The sequence below is a fragment of the Parus major genome, chromosome 6 (genome assembly GCF_001522545.3).
Source record: "Parus major isolate Abel chromosome 6, Parus_major1.1, whole genome shotgun sequence".
Taxonomy (NCBI): Eukaryota; Metazoa; Chordata; class Aves; order Passeriformes; family Paridae; genus Parus; species Parus major.
In genome coordinates, this window is record NC_031775.1 from 23,412,259 (window position 1) to 23,433,688 (window position 21,430).

A 21,430-nucleotide genomic window follows, 5' to 3' on the forward strand; every position below is an offset into this window, starting at 1 on the left:
TCCCTGCAATATGTACATCCTTATCACATTCCCATGAGACAAAGTGATACTTCAGACCATACTTCAAACTAGAGATTTCTGACAGTCATGAATAATTTTCCATATTACTTTTGTCACTAAAATATCTTTGTCCAAATTGTTTCACTATTAAGAGTCAGATGACATGACATGACATGACATGGTTAAGAATTTTCTCTTAAAATTTCCTCTCTAAAGAATTTTCTCTCTTTCATTTTAAAATAGAATTTTATTGTAACTGTACTTTTAACAGAAGAGTTATTTTGGATGAATTTTTAAGCTGAAAATGGGCCAATGTTGTCCAAAAGATTGCTTTGACACTCATTAAAGGAAGAAAAAAGTGTTTCAATTTGAAGTGACTTGTATTTAAACATTCAGCCAATTTTAGTCAAGTCTTTTTTTTTGAAGTGAATATCTAAATGAATATTTTATGATTTTCATTTGAACCTTTTCAGTGGGCCCTGGCAGAATACATCTCTGTGTGACCAGTATGGGGGAGAATCTGTGGTTTGCATTTTTCAGGTTTAAGGTGGCATTTCAAATAGAATTTTGAGTTTGGTTTTCTTCAGAGATGAAATTTTGTTTTCCTGTTTCAATTTTCCCTGTCCTGTTCACTTGGGAGATGGCTAAATAAAATAAAAAAAAAATCTTTACTATTTCAAAATATCTCTTGATTTTCATTGTAAGTTTTTTTAAAATGGCCTCCACACAGCACAGCCTCACAGCTATGCAAAATTGAGAATACTTTTGCATATTTGGATATGCATTTACATCCCAGTTAAAGTGATTTCTTTTCTAAGGTAGAATATACTCCAGGAAACCTCGAGGAAAGAGCAGTGGTCTCAATGGTAAATGTGTTGGTGCACCTTAGATTCCAAATATGTAAATAGTTTTAGGAGGCCCCTTTTTAGTGAGACATGTATCTATAAATTTTGGGGGTTTTGTAAATTAATCAAAAGGACTGAGGACTGAAAACAAAAAGCATCAAAAAGAGTAGGAAGTCTCCAGAAATACTGTGCATAAACAAGAGCACCTGAAAGAAAACCTTCTTGAAACTGTAGAGAGGCTGTTATGAAAATGTGTGGGGATCCAGGACATGTCTGTGCTGAAGCAAAGTACACATTATTTCCCAATTTAAACAAAGGGGAAAATTAAGGAAAGGCACTGGAAATGAGCCCAAGCTAACTTTATAAATGATTAAGTGATGATAATCCAAAATTAATTCTAGTCTGCTAGAATATCTGCTAGATAACTTAGGCAAGTAATCTACCTACAACGTTTTGCTCCTCTGAGAGAAGTTCCTCTAATGTCAGCACTTGAACTTGCCCATCACGACAGCAGCAGTAGGTGTTCTTGGAGAGCTCCTGGATGATGTTCTTTCCCAAAATGAAGCCTTTTGTCTTCAGCTTTTTCATCTGTAGACTATTTCAGCCAGGGCCAGTGCTGGGCAGAATAGTTGCTGCGTTTGCTGTGGTTTTGATGGTGAAGGTCCAGCCACAAGAAAACAGCAGTGGAGATTTGGTGTTTATCTGACCACACCAGCCAGCAGAGCATTTCCTGGAGGATTTGTTGAAGCAGAGAACTGAGCAGTTTGCTGGCTGATATTTGTGTGCCATGCAACGCAGCTCATTCTCTCTAACGCAGACACATTTACCTCCCAACTGTGTTTACACACCAGCTAATTTCTACTTGTGGCTGCCAGTGTTTTTAAGGAAAACCAAGCAATTGTTCCTAACAATTCTCTAAAAATAAATGTGCTGCCTTTACTGGGGTAGTTAGAATTCTAAATAGTGCATTTCATGATCATTTATAATGCAACAGCCTTAATGAACACTGCCAAATCAGTCTTAGTGTTCTTGAGCTACCATTGCATAATTCCTCTCTCTCTTTCCATCGCCTTTATAGAAAGAATAACAATAAATCCTGTTATATTTAGAAAATTCTTTTTTTATCCAGAATTAATCAAAAGGATTAACAGCCCTCCAAACAGTCCTCAAGCCCTCATTCTAGCAAAAGGAAACATCAGCCATGGCAGGAATTAGAACAATTACTGGAGCAGGATTTATCAGTACCTATTTATTTTTGATGCAGATATCACAGAAGAACAGAATAGGATGTAAAACATTCTGGGTCACAACCAGAACTGCAGAAGAGAATTTGCTCAGCTATTTAGCATAAAACACTGTCCTTAAAGAAAATTGACATGAGCTTTTTAATGACATGGATCAAAAATTCTTTTTTAAAGGCTTCTCTGAAAGGTAATAAGCTCAAAAGATGTGGCCTAGTCTTTGGATATTGACTCAGTATGGATCTGTATGTTAAACCATCCTCCAAGGCTCAACAGGACCCTTCTATTGGGAGAGACTCCATCCTAGTCCCCTAACTAGCTCTGTGATAAAGGTTACATACTCTTCAGCATATTTGATGTGAGCTTTTCACTAGAGCTGAAGCAATTGAATCCAGTGCTGTGAGTTCTTCTTAAAAGGGACACTGGCTGAGAGGAATGAATGGCTGAAAGATATTGATGAACAGTGTTGGATGGCACAGTGTTTAATAAAAATGAGTCACACCTTGGCAGCTCTCAGGAATGACCCTACAAATAATTAGGAAATTAAACTTACTGGAAAAGAATCTGGTGCAGTCAATTTTTATTTTTCTTCTTTTATATTCAAGGATTTTTTTTTTTTCAACAGCATTAAAGTCCCCTTCAAAAGAACCCAAAACCACCAAAGTTAACCACTCCAGAAGTTACACTGAATTGCTGCCAATTTTCTTTTTCTTATTTGGTATATTCTCTTTTCTACCAGTGACAGGGCTAGGGTTTATCTGTTTGGTAGAGGACATCAAACATCTTTCCAAGTTCCCTCAGGCTACCAAGATGAATGTCCTATGAAGAATGTCTAATGAAGAAGTTTATTTTTAAAATATTTTAAAATAAAAATTTTAACCTCTTTTCTTCTCATTTTACAGTGATTTTGGGGGGGGGGGAAGGGGAGGAATGGAGTAGTTTAAGAAGTTTACACTAATTTATAAAATGTATTGGTTTTGCATGGCAAGGTGCTGGTAGCAGGTGGCTTTTGACAGAAGTTAAAGCTTAACTACAAGAAAATTAAAAGGCTGAATCAAAGTTGAAAACCACCTGATATTTGAAGTGAAACGTGGCATAGTTATGCTATTTGAAAACAACTTCTCAGGTTGGTGTACCAAAGGTGTTTTTCTCTTTCATACACACACTCTTTTTGCTCAGCTATAAGCAGTTATTACTTCCCAATATTCCATTTATATATTTCAAATCAAAATGGGAGCTGTTCTGGACATCAGTTTAATCCAGATAATCCATATCTTGAATGGGTGAATTTGTGCAGAAGAATTTTTAATCCTTGCTGGATTTCAACAGAAAACAAAGCATCACAAAGGAGAAGAGATGCCGAGAATTAACTGTGTATAAACAGTGCAAAATCCCAGCAGAGTACTGAGATTCCACTGCCTGCTGGTTTATTGTTGAAGGCTGTGAAAGACAAGAAAGCATTGACATAAAACACATATTGATATTTGGTCTGTGGTGTCAACAGAGGAGCTGAAAATAAGGGGCAGCTCAGCACGTTGTTTCATTCTCCCTTCCTAGCATCCTACCTGTTTGTAATAACACAGCTTGCTGAAATTCAGACATCCTCCATCTGCTTATCTTAGAAGCAGAAGCACCAGAAATATCAATGTGTATGAAACACATGAATTATCATTACTAGTAAGCATCTGGCAATGCTAAAAGCAGAAACATTTAAAAAAAAAATACATCGTAATCATTTGCACCTAATACAAATGTGTGTGGAGGAAAAGGACTTTATAAACAAATTCTAAATGTCTTGTTTGTTTTTTTTTTTCCCAGACTGAAAGCATCTTGGAAAATTGAGTGCCTCAATATATGTGCAAACAAGCATGGAGAGAAGACTTTCCAACTTCCCATAGTTCATAGTTAGGAAAAGACTTTCATAAACACCCAAGTTAAAACGGTGACTTTTGTATATATAAAATATTGTTTAACATAAACCAACAATAAACCAGATTAAAAATAAATAGCAGCAGACAATGAAGAGCAGTTAACATTTCATGAGTGATGGAAGAAATGCAAGTTTGTGTGCAAATTTTGGCAGTGGGTGAGACAGCCACCATCCCTTCCACTCATCCTTTTCTGCCTGCATGTTCATTTCTATATGCTCATGATGTATTACCTGCTTAGCTTTATGGTGACATACAGAAACACAGATTTTCCTTAGCAGTGTCAAATTCCACTAAACATAGGCTGTTTTTAGCTTTGTGACAGAAATAGACATCAGGAAGTCAAGGATATGGCAGGTGACAATTTGAACTGCATCCTCCTGGACATGGGTGTAGCAGGGACTTCTGGAGGAAAGATCAAGACTCCACGCGTAGTGCACCTGGAAGAAAACAGCCTTATCCCCTTTGCACCTGCCACATTCCTTAAAAACACATGTACAATATATAGGGAATTAATACAGGAAGTATCACTCCTGGTGAGCCACTGCAGAGGCAACACTAATTCAGTTCAGTGAAGGAGAAAAGTCCTGGCAGGAAACTGAGCTAAGGTAGCTGTATAAAAAGTTAAGCTTGTGGTACAGTGGCATGAAGAGCTGCAAAGAGTAATTAGTGGGAGGGGAACTCAATTAACTGAAACAAACAACTGATTGTGCAATTAAGGAGCACCCTGTAAATCATTACAAACCTCTTGTCATGGAGCATTTCTCCACAGTCCTGCTGTACTGGCCCTGCTCAGTCGGCTAAGAGTTAGGGCTAGGCTGCAATCATGTTTTGATTGCTGTATTATGAACCACTAATGATAATGATTTGTGTACTTTCCTTAATTACCTCGAATAACAATGCACATTGCTAACCCTCCATCTCACTAATATTTTTACATACGGATTATGTAAAAGGAAGAGTGCAGGGAGTCATACAGAAATACACAGCCCCATACACCATATACCACATGCAGGTTACTGGTTTGCATCTGTACTTTTTGTACAGAAGACCAGCCCTCCAAGGGAAGGCACAAAGCTCCTTTATTATCAGATCATTTTGCCAGAATGCAACAAATGGTTATATTTTAAGTTTCAAATCCACTCAGACATCATTGGGAGGAAAGTTAGATTTGCACTTCTTTGATTATAAGGTTTGCTTCTATTTAGAAGAGATAGGAAGAGAGAGAAGAAAAGATCTCATTTCAGTATTATTCAAAAAGGGAATAATAGAGAAAAAAGAGATCAGTACAACAAAGCAGAGTAGTGATACCATGTGAGAAGGAGAGGATGTAAAAACTAAGTTGTCTAGAGATAAGATGCCTTGAAAGTTCACCTTTATGAGCTCCCTTGTTGTTATTTCACTAATTCTTTGTGATGAGATTGCTGTGTTGGCTGAGGACATTGAGTATGTTTATTCTCTAAAATTTCAGTAGAACTGCATGAGAGACTGGTAAGAGATGGAATTAAAATGTTTGTGCTCTATTTTGTCATAGCCTTTCCAACTACATGAAAAATGTTAATGTAAAAAAAAAAAAAAAAAAAAAAAAATCCTGCCATTGTTCATCTGAATTTCCTGGGGGGTTTGGTTTGCTTTTCCTTTCAATCCTTATATGTCAAGAGAACTTTGTTACAAAGGCAGCAGCTGCCCTCATGGTGGTTGGGCCATCACTGTCACCTGGAAAAAAAGGAAGCCCTGTTCCCCAACCTCCTTTCTGCCATACTGAGATGCATGAGCAACTCCTCTCGGAAAGCACAACCACTGATATGTCCTCCAGCACTGAGGGCTGCTAGTGAGCAGTGCCACACTGGCTGCTCTGAAGAAATGCCATCTTTTCACACACTTTTCACAGTACAAGCAGCTGTTTCCTACATTCCCTTGCTAAATGCATTTTTAAACCATGTTGGCAAAAATAATCTCTAAGGGAAATTTGCCTTCTGTGGCCCATTGTTCCTTGGCTTGGGTTTAGAGAAGCTACTAACGAGGCTGGTGATTAGTGACAATTCTGATGACAGTACGTATGGTGGGAACATCTGGCTGGATGCTTTGAACTGGATTCAGACCCACCAGCCTGACCCACCATTTGCTGCTGTGCAAATGGCTTTATATTACAGAGACTGCTGGGTCATTTATCTTCATTAAGTGACAGTCCCTAAACCCAATAATTAATGACAACTGGTTTGGAAATGGCTCTGCAGAAATGTGAGTACTAACAGAATAAACAAATTCTAGTAAGAGGAAAAAGTGCAGGCTGGAGGAAAAAACGATGTGAAAATGTTTTCCTCTCTGAAAGCTCTTGGGATCCCGAGAGGACATTTTAGTGTGGAAGGAACCAGTGATATTTCTTGACCAAAGTGATGAGCCCAGTGGCTGTGTAAAGCTGTCTGAATGTGTGAAAATGACACAGCTGGCAGAGGGCAAGCCTGGCAGCTTTCCTGGCATCCCAGGCATGGGCTGCACTGGCCTCTGGCTGCTTTTCCCCTGTTATTGCCAATAAATAGGAGAGCCACAGCTGGGATTCATATCTACAAGAGGAATAGGAGGAGGGTCTTCATGTGAAGTGTAGACAGGGTTTATATTTTTCCTTCTGAGTTTTTTGTGCATCCAGTCCCAAATTTCAATCCGTCCTAGCTTCCCACTTTCCTGAGTTACCTGAATTAATTTTTCCTTATTCCTGGAAGCAGAGTACCACTTCCTAGGTGACTTGGTACTCAGTCTTTGTAAATAAAGTGTACAATGCACAGTCATAGGATGTTTGCCATCCATGGATGGCATGATTTCAAGTTTCCCAGAAAAAAATCTTCAGTGAAAAATAGTTGACAGCTTCTGTCTAAGAAGGACAAAATAGTGACAGAAGATGTAAAAATAGACTTTACAAACCTAGTGGACTTAAGGAGCACAGCAGAAGAAGCCTAGTATGCAGATCTGCCCAGCATCATGGGCCTCTATTACAATTTCCACTAAAATCCCCAGTGACCATAGAAAGAAAGGCGATTTCAAAAAGCTGTGGTTTAAGGTAAGAGGGAAAGTGATTTCTATTTACTCTTGTATTATGTTAATTCACACAAGTACTCGAGAACGGAACTTTAGAAAATATTGATGGGAATTGCTGATGGATCTTGTTCAGTCTGTACAGAGAGGATTTTTCACCATTTCTAACCAGCATTAAGACCCAGCACTAAAATTGCACTTTCACCCCGAGCCCACTGCTTGACTAATCGCTTTTCATTACTTCCTAGTCTTTTTGTCAAAAAAAAAAAAAAAAGAAAAGGAGGAAAGCCTCTGATATTCTTCTTCAGGCTGTTCTGCAAAGAATAGCACATAAAATCCCTCTTCTCAGGGCTGTGAAGGGATTTTTAACTTTAAAATGAGAAGATTCCTTTATCAGCAAATCCCAGCAATGTTCCAACTGGACTAGTGGGGGAGAAAGTTCTAACTCATTTAAAGTAGCCTTGACAAGTTTATAATGAGCTTGTATGAGGAAGCAACCTCAGGTCACAGAGGACTGGCCTTGATCCAATAAATATGTTTTAGTTCCAAGTTTTAAATGTGCTGAAGGCTGTTTTATATTATAATGAAATTTAGTAATGTGCGAATACCTTTTTCTTCTGGTGTTTCGGTTGTTTTAAAACATGAGTAGCATTCTGTACTTACTGAGAAAAAGTACAAGTGAGTAACAGCAGAAGAAGCAGAAGTAAAATGATAAGGAAGCAAAGACATGAGGTTTGGGCTTAGTCAGAGGGCTCTATTTTTTATAGTAAGGATAACATGCCTTGACCAGTGATTCACAGGCTGCTGGTGGTCTGCAAAACCATTCTAAAAGTCTCACAACTGCTCTAAGAAACTTCCTATAGCTAAGTAAGAAGAAAAGTTACTCTCCCAGCAGGAACCAAGTCTGCTTCCTGGGGCAGCTCAGTCCTTCAGCATACATTTCTGGACATGGACAGGAGGTCCCTGCACGGTGGTTCCCTGCACAGAGAGCTGATCACCCTGCAGTGCCAGAGCCACGTGTGCTCATCCTCGAGTGCAATCCAGAGACCCCATTACCTGGAAGGGAGGGAGGGAGAAAGTCCCTCCCTGAGTGCTGAGTCTGGGTGACCACCTCCTGTAGTGGCTGTGCTGTCTTGGTTTGCAGCGATATACGGACAGAGGCTGGTGGGGAGCTCAGGCCCAGGCACCAGTAAGTGATGGAATTCTGTTAACCCTTTTGGCACCTGATGGATAGAAACCAGCATCCTGTTCAAAGGCATCCCCTCCCGTGGGGAAAAGGAGCAGTGTGACCCTGCAGGAGCCAATTCCCTTTATAAGTGTGTTTTAAATTCCAGCCATTCTGAGGAGCCGGTGAAAGCCCCCGGGCACATCCACAGTACTAATAATTACTTTGTTATAAAAAGAGGTTCCTGTGCATTCCTGCATAAAAATTCAGCACAGTTTTGTGAACTTCAGCCTGTTCCTGTTTCTCCAGTGAGCACCAAATGTCAGAATATGGTCACTGATCCTTTGCTTGTTAGGAGCAAAATGCTCAAATAATAATAATCAGGAAACCTGTAGGAATGCTCTCCGTTTTAGAAGGCTATGGAACAGATGGCCTGGTTATAGCACTGTTTCCCTCTGCAGTAAAGGTTTTGCTTTAATCCTGTAAGTACAACTCATCTGTCTCAGCCAAGGGGATCCTACAGGCTTTGTCAGTTTAGTGTGACTGTTTGGGGGCAAGGCAGAAAAGTTGCTTGCCATGAAAAATTAATGTCCTTCGATACAGGAAAGGAAAAAAAAAAAAAAAGAGACACATTTTAACCAAGGAAACAATGATTTTTCATGCAGGGCAGGAAGCAAAACATAAAATAGGGTATGTGGGGAAAGAGGGCAGGCAGAGCCCCATCTTGTGGCAGAAAGTCCAATTCCTGTTCCTCCGGCTGTGGATGAGTCACCGTGTCCCAGTGACAGTGCTGTGGGACATCGCTCTGTGCAGCTGGCCTTTAAATATTTAAATGTATTGGACTACAAGAAAGATGTCTGTTCTTTGCCAAGCAGCTGCCTATAAACAGCTTTCTAAATTACAAGTCTAGACTGCACTAGTGTAATCCGGAAGAGAACAGGAGGAATGGTGTAATTAGCTTTTCCCTTTTTTTCAGAAAATAACCCCTTTGTGCTGGGCAGGCAGGGATGGGTGTGAGGAAAGGAACTGAAGTGATGCTGGGCTTTGTTGGTGTTTGTTTGATCAGTTTGGGAGTTTGCTGTGGTCAGGAGCAGGAATACAGCTACATGCTGACTGCTGGCTGCTCTCGTTAAAAGAGAATTTCTCCAGCTCGCCCTTGCACCCAATCCAGCCATCAAAACAGACATTTCTTCAGGTAATTTCATATCCCAGGACAGTCACCCCACTCAGATAGCTGCAGGAAGACAGAAAACTATCAGTCAGTGACCAGCAGTTGCTATTTTGGGGTTTTCATGGTCCCAGAGCTGCAGGAGTGCAATGTAGAAGTCTCTACAATTTGTGTCCTGGCCACCTCTTCTGTGACAATCTGCTGCATGTCAAGGGAGACAGGAGCAAATAACTTGCAGGTATGAATGTCTCAGTCATATCCATGGGACTGTGTGAAAGAGATCAGAGATGCATTCACCATTTTTTCTAGCAAAGATCCAGACTTTTAAGAGATTTTGGCACATTGCACTGATTGCACTGATTCCAACAGGATCTGAACTTTCTCCTAATTTTTCCTAAGGACCATCAAATTCTAAAATTTCATGATTGGGGACTTTCCTGATATAAAGATGTACTTTTCTGAATACAGCTTACCTCCTGCCTTTAGTCTCCTGAAAAGACTGGAAATCATTACAAAGTTCTCTCCTGAGCTTTCTCTTGATTTCTCATCTCTGTTAATGAGCATTTATATATGGAGAACATGTTCTCCCATGTCATTTTGTTACCTGTGCATCTAACAACAAAGTAAAATGAGTACAGAAAAGGGTTTTGCATACTCCTAAGTTTATTAGAAACTTTTGTCAAGTCAGATGTTTCATTATGAACTTGGCCCAAGATTTGTAGACTGAGTTCATCCAGGTGTTCTTATGAAGAACTTCCTAGAAAGTAAATTGATGAATCATTTTGTCCATTTATATCTCCAGCTCAGATAAGAGTCTTATGGTGACTCAATGAGTCTGTGGTGACTCATTTCTGCTTTCTTGTGAGTGAAAGTGCAGTAAAGAGCTGAACAGAACCCTGCACCTCCCACAGAGACCCATGCTCAGAACAAATGTGCCCACAGGTCACTTTTAGCAGCCTTTGCCACGTGGCTTCTTCACATTCTCAGTTGAGGTCCTCAAGGGTGGGCATTTGTAGCAGGAAGCTGAATGGCAACTTATCAGAAAACTGTCATGGAAAAAGTGCTCCTACATTAGGAAATCTGTTCCTAAGAAAATAATCTTCAGCTCTTTCTGAAGAAATATTTTGTGGTGAATGCAGCAGCCATTACATCCTACACACACAAGCTTTTTTATTAACACTTTTTCCTATTGGAAGCATCCAATTGTTGCCAGAGTCTGCTACACCATGTGTGCTACAAGGAGGACTTGAGGGAAAGTGCTTAAGGATCTTCAGGCTGAGCACAAGAACCAATTAAAACAAGCAAATTAAATTCCTAAACAGAACCAGGGAAAGGATCTGTATGTTTTGGCTTACAAACACCCATTGGGCCACACTCACTTCCACCCTCTCCTTCAGCCTAAGCTTTTTCTGCCCTGTTGGATATTCTTTCCCTGCCTGTCTGTAAGAGAAATGACTGGACCAGAAACAAAATCATAAAGTAAAAGCTGCAATTTATGATGGAATGGTTGATAGAAGTGCTAGAAGGGCATACACTGAAAGATCAAATGGCATTGGGGAATCTTTGGATTTATGGGATGGCATGCTGAGGCAGAGGGAGGTGACATTTGAGCATTCCAGAATCTTACTTACCACAGAAAATATACTGACACTTTTTTTCATTCTAGAGAAGTGCCAACATCTCTCCTAGCAGCATCAAGGGACGTAGAGGGATCTTCAGTGGTAGAAAAGCAAAGCACAAATGCCAATAGCATGAGCCAACTGTGGATTATTCCCTGTTTCTGGAAGAATGCGGAAATATTTTATTCAGTATTTTTTTAAGTTTTGAATTTTCTGTTAACAGACTTTAAAAATACTTCACAAGGATTATTTTCAAAAGGTCAGGAAGTGGTATTAGTCAGGTTTGTTTTGCTGAGCATCCTTTGAAAGATGTTTTTCTACAGTAAACAAAAACTTGAGAAATCCTTAATTGGCAATTAAATGTGGATATTCCCATTTTTTAAAAAGGGCATTTAAAAAATCTCAAACTGATATGGTGATAAAGTTTGGCTTACTAATGCTATGTACAAATTCATTCTCAGTGTATTTCAATGTGTTTTTTGCAAATGTTTGTCCAGAACTCAGCTCTGGCTCCAGATAAATTTTCTTTAGAAGTAATGTTATACATTATGTTTCTCCCCAGCTATTGTTCACATGTTTTCTTTGCTGGTTCTCAGTTGTTGGTGTACACATTTTGCTGCATTATGTAATGAACTTTCTCAAGAGCTTTAACTGAGGGAAGATCTTGTGATTTTTGGGGGCCAGGTCCTTCCCAGGACACGTCACTGTCAGAGTGCTCTGAGCTCTGGCCCTCCAAGGCAGAGCTGGGAGTTGTTGCAGTAGATGCCAACACCCAAATCTAAAAGGAATGTTTTTCTCCTTTCACAATAACTTTCAGTCAGACAGAAAATGCTACAGCAGCAGAACTCCCTTGCCTTTCCTGGTATCAGTTTCTCATAAATCCCAGTCTTCTCTGAACATCTGTAACCTAATAGAAGTTTTCTTGCTCCTCTCTCTGTCCCTCCCCAATTCTCCCCAAACACAGTTTCTTCTTTATTATCTGTATATCCCTGCTCTGACCATGTATCTGAACAATTATTTTATTCTCCACTAATCAGCTTAGCACAGTCCTTCTGTAATTCACACCACACCCTGCCTGCTGCTGAGTGTTGTTTAATTCTGTAAAGCTTTCCAAGATACAAGCTGCTATGCACTGTGTCATCTTGTATTGGCATCTTGAATCTTTAATAAAGTTGTTCTCAAATAATGTTTCAATAAATGAAATGTACCTGCTGAGTTGATATTTTGCATATCAACATGATGAGCAATTAATGGGAAAGGAGATACAGTCAAAGGGAGTGATAGAGTAGCTTAGAAAGAAAGAAAAAGAGCCTTCCCACTATTTTTCTTTTTGCATTCAGATTTCAGTTCTTTTTCTTGAGATTTCTCCCACATAATTGTCAGATTTAATTATTTAGAACACATACCTAATAAAGCACTAAGACTAATTCCCTGGAAAACTGTCAAATGTGTAAAAAGGAGTGGTGAGAAAAGCCCTGGAGGGATTCTGTTTAACATTACTGCAATTCAGAAAAAGATGTGTGCATCAATACTAAGGGCTTGGGTATTTGCATATGCCTGTAGATCTGCACACGTGTTTATACATGCATATGTATTCATTTGCATACTAAACAATTCCTAAAAAATAAAAATAATAATAAAAAAAATAAAAGAAAAATAGATGGCAGAAAACTGTCTCTTTTTAGACAGAAAAAAGATTCCCCCCAGAATATCTAATTTCTGACTCTGTGCATTGATACAAACAGTTGATGGAAAGATTAGTGCTGACTTATTTGTGATGAAGAAAGGTTGGATTTCTCTGAGGATTCATTATGCAACTCAAAAACTCAGATCCTTACAAGTGCAGAGGCACCCAGTTACAAATAAAAATCACTGAGAAAGAATTACATCCACCTCCTTAAGAATCTGAGCCAGAGCACCTCATCTGAGGCCCATTTTTTGGTTTCCAGGGGCTTGAGAACAGGGGCTATCTCAAAGATGCTGCAAATAGAGATAAGGCCAAGGTCTGCTGCTCAGCCAAGGGAAGATAATGTGTTAAAGCATTGGTGCACTCAGCTCCCTGGCAGCTTCCCTGAGTCCCCAGGAGCAGCAGGGATTGGGCAGAGTTAACCAGCTAGAGAAGGACAAGTCAGGACTGGAAATAGCTGAGAAGCAGGAAAATGGGTGCAGGACAAGCAGTTTAAACTACCACTGTGGATGCTAGCTTTGGAGCAGGCAGCAGGGAGCCTGCAGAAATTGCAGGCTGCATAGCTTTCTCAAGTCCAGCCTGAGAAAGTAGCCTGGGAAGTTTTAAGGAGGATTTAAAACAATTCTCAGAGACAGAAAACAGCCTTACCAGGCGCTGTTTGTCTGTCCCTTGTTTTCTTTGCAGGAAAAAGTCAGGGGGTGGTGTGCCCCACTGACCAATGATGGTGATATAGTGATTTACTAACCAATAAGAGTTTCTTTTCTGTACTTTCCACGTACGAGTCTATAAAACAAACCTGAAGTAATAAACTAGAGATATTCTCCTAACCAGCTCCATGAGAGTCTGTGTTGCTCATTCCCAGCCGTTCTAATAGAGCGACACTACCACCACTGGTCCAGATATTCCCAGTGCTCCTCGGTTCTTTGCTCATGGGTTAGCACTTATTTACTTCATAAAGGTGCAGGAGGGACAATACACCAGAGCTGTGCTGAAAGGAACTGCAGACATGTCCTGGGTTACAGGGGGAATCTCCTAGAAGCCAGCCAGGGTCAAGCACTCAGCTGAAGGGCCTCAGAAGATTATGGACAGAGGAAGCAGAAAAGGACATTCTTCATCTCTGTTCTACTTTTAGGGGACACAAAGTTTGGTGAAGAGGGGCTTTCAAAGAGCAGAACCCAATAAAGCAGCTAAAATCCCCCTTTGGCTTGTGCTCCCTTCTTAAAATAATGAGATTTTCATCCACACAGAGCTGTCAAGATGGATGAAGAAAGGAAGGACTACAGTAGACATTTTTGTGTCTAAGAACACTGAGGTTTCAAAGACCACGAGACATGCTTGAGCCTGCTCATTAAGAGGCATGTTTGCTTTCCCCCTTGATTTTCTCATTTACTTCAAGATGTCACAGACTGATCACATTATCTGTGCTATTCTTTTATTGGGGACTTTTGTGTCTGCTCAGGTGTACTTTGTGCACATGCATGAATGGGCACGTGCATGAGATTGAGGTGTCTGGATTCTGTACGTGTGGCTTTACACAATCTATAGATAAAGCCTCAGGGTGTAAGAAGAATAAAGCTGGGAGAATCAGCACACATAGTAATAGCTTCTGCTAATGGTGGTAATTTAGAGAGCAACCAGGAACTACATCAGGTACGTTTAACTTTTTGCCAGTATAAAATAGTGATCCTGGTTGCTTGCTTTACTCAAGAGTATCCTGAAAGTTAGAACTGGGGAGAGGCAATTAATATTATACTTCTCAGATGTTGAGAAACTGTCTCTTGGGAACAATTTCTATTATTCAGAATAAAATTAGAGCCTGTAAGAGTTCTGCCACCCAGTATTAAAACTCTTCCACTCCCTAAAATATTCCTTGATTTTACCATTTCTGTGAGTACCTGAGAATGGATGGTAATTCCCCTGAAAAGAAACCTTAATAGCGTAATTAAAGCTGCAATGCATCCTTTCTGCTCCAGTTTTGAACTTCAGGGGAGCTCAGTGCTGTAATCTCCCTTCTGGGATGATATATATGTCTTCCACTGAGTTACTGCTGATTCTGAAATGCATCATCTGCTGGCATTCCAGATCTGCCCCTTCTCTTCCCTCTGCTTGCAGGTCTGCTGCAGCACCTCAGGACCTACTGTCCCAGCCCTATCCCATCCTAAATAAACAACTACAAACCAGAAAGAAAATCTTGCTGTTGTAAATGTGAGCTAAGTCACGTTTAGCTGTGTTCTCAGCCTGGCCAGGCTACATGGTCTCAAAGCAGCCATAGTTTGAGCCTTCCTGAGGTTTCAAAAGGGGACAATTTCCTTTCTCTTCTCCCCTCTGTCTTAAGACCTGAACTGAGATTTCCTGAGATATTGCAAGGAAAAAAAAAGAAAAAGATGGTCCAGGCTGCTGTGAAACAATTCTTGAAGGGGTTGCTGTTGACAGGCCTATAGCTGACCTTGGCAATGTGATGGATTGCTCCAAACCATCCGTGACATCCCAGGGAAGATGCACAGACATTTCTTCATACACATCTTTCAAATCATTCCTCAAAGTGTGGATTACACCATGGGACAAGAGCTGAGGTCTTGTTGATCTTCCCAAGATGTTTTTGCTTAGCAAAAAGCACAAGCAGATAAGGTTTATACCTTATTTATACCTCATTGTCTGCTTGATAAAAACCTTGTTAGTTCATACCAGTATTGTTTGCTTGATCTAAATAAATTACATTGTGGGTCAGATGATGTACAGAAGCTGTCCTATCAGCTTGACAGCCAATAGTGAGGATCTGGTGGTTTTGAAAAGGAAAACAAAGACACAATATTTTTGCTTAGTTAGAAAGTTTGAGTTGTTTTATCATGAAGAACAGAAAACTATGAAGTCAGGCTGTAGTAACCAGGAGACCAGGCAGGATAAGTGCTGAGCTAAGCATAGCAGAAGTCTTCTGGGTAGCCAGCAAGAGTTATGTCCTAATGTGGGTAAGAGATGCTTAGGAAGTGAATATGCAAAGGAGCTGCAATAAAGTAGGAAAGGCAAGCCTGAGGGGGTGGCTGTTTTTCACAGGACAATATTTCTAGGTGTCAGAGCACCCCACATCTGGCAGGTTGTGCTCAGGTAAACAAGGTGCAGAATTGCTTTGATGTTGGAAATATGCCAAAATTTTTAACTCTGTTTCCTGATTTTTGCTTAAGCAAGCCTGCTACTTTCCCTAATAATCTTTGTGTGACTGATCAGAAGCAAACCACGCAGAGATAAAGAGTGGCAACTGTGCTACTTAATTTCAGTGTTATCTGATGCTTGTGATCCTGGTGTCCTGTAATGCTGGTTATTGATACAAAACTAGTCGATTCTTCTCTGTCAGAGAAGCTAAAGCAGGCTTGCATTCTGTCCAAATCACCCATTGAATGTTATTGTTAGGAGAAAGACATTTACTTCTGTCCTGGGGATACAGTCATTAGGGGAACAATTAAGGAAAGCAATCCCTTTCCTTGCTGAGCAGTGTGAGGTGGTTTCACCTAGACAGCCGAGGAGGGGGTGAAGTGTCTGACTAGTGAGGTTCAGTGGCACAGGGTTTGAACCCAAAAGAGATTGATTGGGATTTGGGATGCACATTACCCAGAAAAAATGAATTCTAAGATTTCTGAAATAGTTATTCAGGTGTCTTGAGTTTCACAGAGTCTGCAGGCAGCTGAACATGAGGTGTTGCAAGCTGAGAACAGCTGTTGCTCTAATTTATACCTCAGGGCCCTTTTCCTGCTCAATATCTGTTGAAATGGAGTGGGCCTAAAGGGAATGTAAATTCATCTTATTTTTGCCCTCACTTTAGTCTGTTCTCCAGAGTGTAGCATGATACACTCTGTATTTTCCTATGAATTTCTTTCTGATGATCTCCTCAATATACATTTTTTAAAATTATTGTTTTATCTCATGGTCTGTAGTTGACTCCTACTGTCCAGTGTGTGAGAATGCAATGAAATTCATTTGGCCTCCTAATTTGTCCTGTGCAGAAGTGGGTAGTTTTCCAGAAAAAAAGCTGGACTCTTAAATTCCCCTGGAATGAAATGCTAGTTTTCTTTGAGTCTCACTATAATGAAAGTGAACCAATTTGTTTTATGAAGCTGTCTTTAGCTCCTTGTAAGAGCTAGTGATAGAGACTTGAGCTGGGCCTGAAGGATAGCAGGGAACATGATAAAACATCTAAAATCCTTTTACTATTAAATAGTGGTTCTTTCAATGAAGGTGTCTTACACTCAAATACATGTGTCACTGACAAAATTAGACATGCCACTGAATCACAAACTCTTTGGGGCAATTAGGTCGTCTTACCCTTAATATCTCCTCTTTTACTGAGATTGCATACTACTTTCCCATTCTGCGTTGGTTATATTTTACCTTGTGATTTAAAGTTCTTCCTGGAAATCGGTCACTGCAATACACTGGGCTTATCAAGGATGCTGTAATTCTCACTCACAAAGCAAAATTCAAAGGTTTTATTAATATTGTTCAGTATTTTTGCGTATGTCTCATTCTGCATATAGATAGGGTTTTCTTTAGCATATATACCAGTGACATGGATATAAACTTAGTTACAGAAATAGACCTGTACCCAGTGCCTTCCAAAAATAGCTAAATATTCCTTATCTTCTTTATAGATAAGACTTCTGGAAGCTGTCAATATATATAACACCCTCTGGATCTAATGTGCATTACTCATAAAGCTACTCGTAAGAAATGTGATGGAGCCACAAGGAGTGCATGGGAATGTTTTTTACACCACTGAAATTTAGGTACCTTGACTCATTTTAATTTTCACTCTAAAGAGGAAAGATCATGATTCTAAGAAGATGACATTGTCTCTTAAAATTTTTGAAACTTTTTTTATTCATTTGGAAGTCACTCTTTGCCTACTTTGCTGTTTTTCTTTTTCCTATAGATAAATATATAATATTTCAAATAGTAATAAAGACATAAAGGGTTTGTGGTTTTGTTGGAATTAAATGTCTCTGAAGACTCCACACAATCCACTCTTGCTCTTCTTGGCCACTGGGTAGAGCTCTCCTTCATGGGAAATTTCAAAATTTTTGGAGGTTTTTCTTACCTCAAACCCTGTCTCTGTGCAGCTCCTGTCACAATAGCAGGGGATTTTTTTCTCTCCCTTATAGAACCATCTGCTTTTTAAGCTATTTATTCTTGGTTATATTGTTGACCTTTCTTCACATTCCCCATTTCAGTAAGCACAGTTAAAATTTCATCTCTTTACTCCCAGGGTTTCTGTAACTTGAAGCAAAGATAATACTGAAAGGCATTGCTTGGCCTGATCTCACCAGCTGAAAATGCTTCGTAGAACAGAGCCAGGGGACTCAATTGACCATGAGATTTGACTTCTGTGGGTTAAATCTAATGTTTTTTTCTTAACTCCCTTCTGACCCTGGCCAAGATTCCACATCTGACTTCATCTTGCTCATTTGCTGCAAGAGGAGGTTTGAGTGTCTCTATTTAACTAGTATTTTTTTTTTTAGAATTCATATCATATTTGGGTCTCAGAGACTATTTAGAGAGGTTTAAAAGGAAGCAGACTTATAGCTTAGGGGAATGTGCTTCTTAACTCTGTGCTTTTGACTTCTTATTATTTCTTGTTTTCCTGACAATAATACTATCAATACCAAGTCAAAGGGAATTCCCTGGTTGAACTTGTTTTTCTCACAAACTTCTTATCTGTCTGAACATTCATCTGCCCAGAGCTCAGATCCTGCCTTAAAGTTTTATAACATTTATTTTTATCAGATAAGAATCTTCTTTTGAATATTTTTCCTTTTCTCTGTTAAAGAAGACTGATTTTCATGTATAGCACTTGCTTTTATCAGATAGAAGGGGTTTTGAAAATTATCCTCTTTTTTTTTTGTTAAAAAAAGAGATTTCATGTAAACTTCATCTTGCAGAATTCTGTGGCTGCAGAGTTAGCCTGGGATTCGTGGTTGAAGTCAAAAGTGCTAAAAGAAGGAAAGAACTCTAATGCATTTCTCCATCATGGGTTTGGTGCCACAAGATTCACCCCAGATTTTTTTCAGAATGTGCCCTAAGGACATCAGTAACATTATGGTGTTGAGAGCATTTTCTTATGTGCTTTTGGGTATAGGTACCACAATTACTTACATGTTCTATGAGTTCATTTAGCTCTGGATTGATCTTTTTTGGATCTGTATGAAATGAAAATGAAACAGAGACTACTTGATGATCAAAAGGATTGAACAGCTGTCTGTTTTGTACAGCAGGTGCATTTTTTAACCTTTTGAAAGCCAATAACATATAACAAGGCCATTTGTCTAAGCAAGTGCCCCTGACATTGTGGCAGGGCTTTCCAGACCTTCACAGGCTGTAAGTAATGTAATACAATTTAACACAATATAATATGTTGGTCCATAAGAGCCTGCTGCTAGCCACAGTCCCTGACACTTAAATCTCTGGATGTTTATAACACTGACTGCCATCTGCTCCTTGCTGCCTGTGCTTTAGCACCTGCATTTGAAACAACTGTTGCTTTTCTGCTGTATCATTTATGTTTCAGAGGTTAAAACTCTAGAAAAGAAACACGACTAAGTCATCTTTGAATTTTAGTGAGATGCTTTAGCACATCACACCCTGTGTACTCTGCTAAGCCCTTCTAAACAGCAAGTAGGAGATGTGACAGAATTAAGTTTGTGCCTGCTGCCCTCTGTCACAGTTTGGCTGCTAAAACAAAAGCTTCTCCCATCACTACACTTAGGCTCTGCTAGTGATGTTTGTCACCTCAGGAGGCAAGCACAGATTGTGTTGGGAGTGTTACTGCCTGGCTCACAGGGTCAGATCACTCTGCTCTATCCGATCAGAATACAAGAGTCCCTTAGACCTTTCATAAATATTTTGTTTAAGAGGAATACTGAAAAGGTATTCACAAGGAATTAATCTATTCATTTTCTTAAGATACAGCAAATAATTCAAGAAAATAGTTATTTAACCAACTTGACTCTGTATCATACAGCTTCTTTGCCAATATAAAATGACATAGTTCCTTTTTATTCAGTGGAGGTACTCTAATTTATATTTTTGGAGAATCTAGCCATATCTCCTTGTTGTGCTAAGGTTATCTTATTACATTATAATGTTATTGAATATCCTCTGCTGCAAAGATCATTTACTTTGTATGGAAATCAGCTCAGAAACAACATGCTAGATCATATTATTCCTGACTGTTGTGATAAAATACAATCAGAAATGCAGAAACCAACTCTCTTTCAGGAAGGTGAAAGAGCAGTACAGAAGATCAGAGTTATACTAAAACATCTAGAAGATGTCATCTTTCCTAAAATGCATGTTTTGCTGGAATTTGATTTTAAAATGAGCAATATACATCTTGTTATATTTCAGATATAAATTAAATGTTCTTGAACTGTTTCCTTTTCTTTCAACATTTTAATGGAAAAAATAATTATTAATTATTTAATTTAATTAATTAATTTTATTTATTTAATTAATTAATTGATTGATTGAATTTAATTTAATTAATTATTAAGAACTCTTACTAAAAAAGTAAAGTAGTAAAATTTCACTAATATAGAAATTGTGGGTATTTTCAGATTTATTCCTTAACCTAAAGCTTAGGTTTCTATGTTTGAGCATGTATAACAATAAAATTAATTATAACAATTGATTGTCGCAGCTGACCAGCTCAACAAAAATTTGGAATATTTCAGTCACGTGCACAAGCAGCCTGTTTTAGTACAGTATCTTTTGATAAAAGAGATTTACAGTTCAATTTTGGATGAAATAAAGTCAAGCATTTCAAAATACTTTCATGGACAATTTTAGAAGCAGGCACAAATCACAAAAATATCAATTATGTGTACAATATAAAGGGGGTAGGAAAACTGACCTCCAGCTTGTCCTGCATTTGGGTAGCACTTTCAAGAGGGCAGGAAGGTAGGTGGATTGGGGTCATCTGTAGAAGAGATACACTGGAGTACAAAAATCCATGTATCAGGTATATGAATCTCCAGCTTTCATTTCTTCAACTCTATTGTATTGATTTCTGGCCTTGCTTGAGTCTCTCTCACCCAAGACAGAAGGGTCTTTCGGAGTTTCATGGGCTCAGTTTCCCTCGGGTTGATATCTTCAACAGGAAAAGCAGCAATACAGAAATACACAGAGTGTGGAGTGGGGCCTTCAGAAATAACGACAAGAAAAGGTGATGAGGGAGTTTTGTACAGGCTATCAGAACTCTGTGAGAAATGGCAACATTTAAACTTGAGCATTGCTCTGTGTCTCTCAGCTGGAGGGTTCCTTTGTCCTCTGTTATTTCTGTGATCAATACTGAGGCTATCAGAACCCCGATTACAGGCCCCAGCCCCACAGCTGCTATAGTTAAGCAGAGATTTCTTCACTTTGCTGTAAGAAATCAGGCTTATTCAGTTTTTTTATTGAGTTTGTTAAAAATGTCTTTCTTTTTTCCTCCTCTGCAGCTAAAAGACTTTTCCCCTGGCTCACAGCAAGGAACAGCTTCTCTTGGGAAGGCTCTCATTTCTCCTGTTCTCCTTTGGCCATCCCAGCCACTCAGATGGCTCCTCTGCTTCAGCTGCTACCCTACAGACTGAGAAAGCTAAATCTTCTCTTAGTTCACTTTAAAATAATCATACATAAACAGCAATGTTCCTCGGTATTGGAGCTGAGGTGAGGGAATTCCAAAGGGGCCTTCAAAAGTGTTTATACATTTCACCACTCATGGT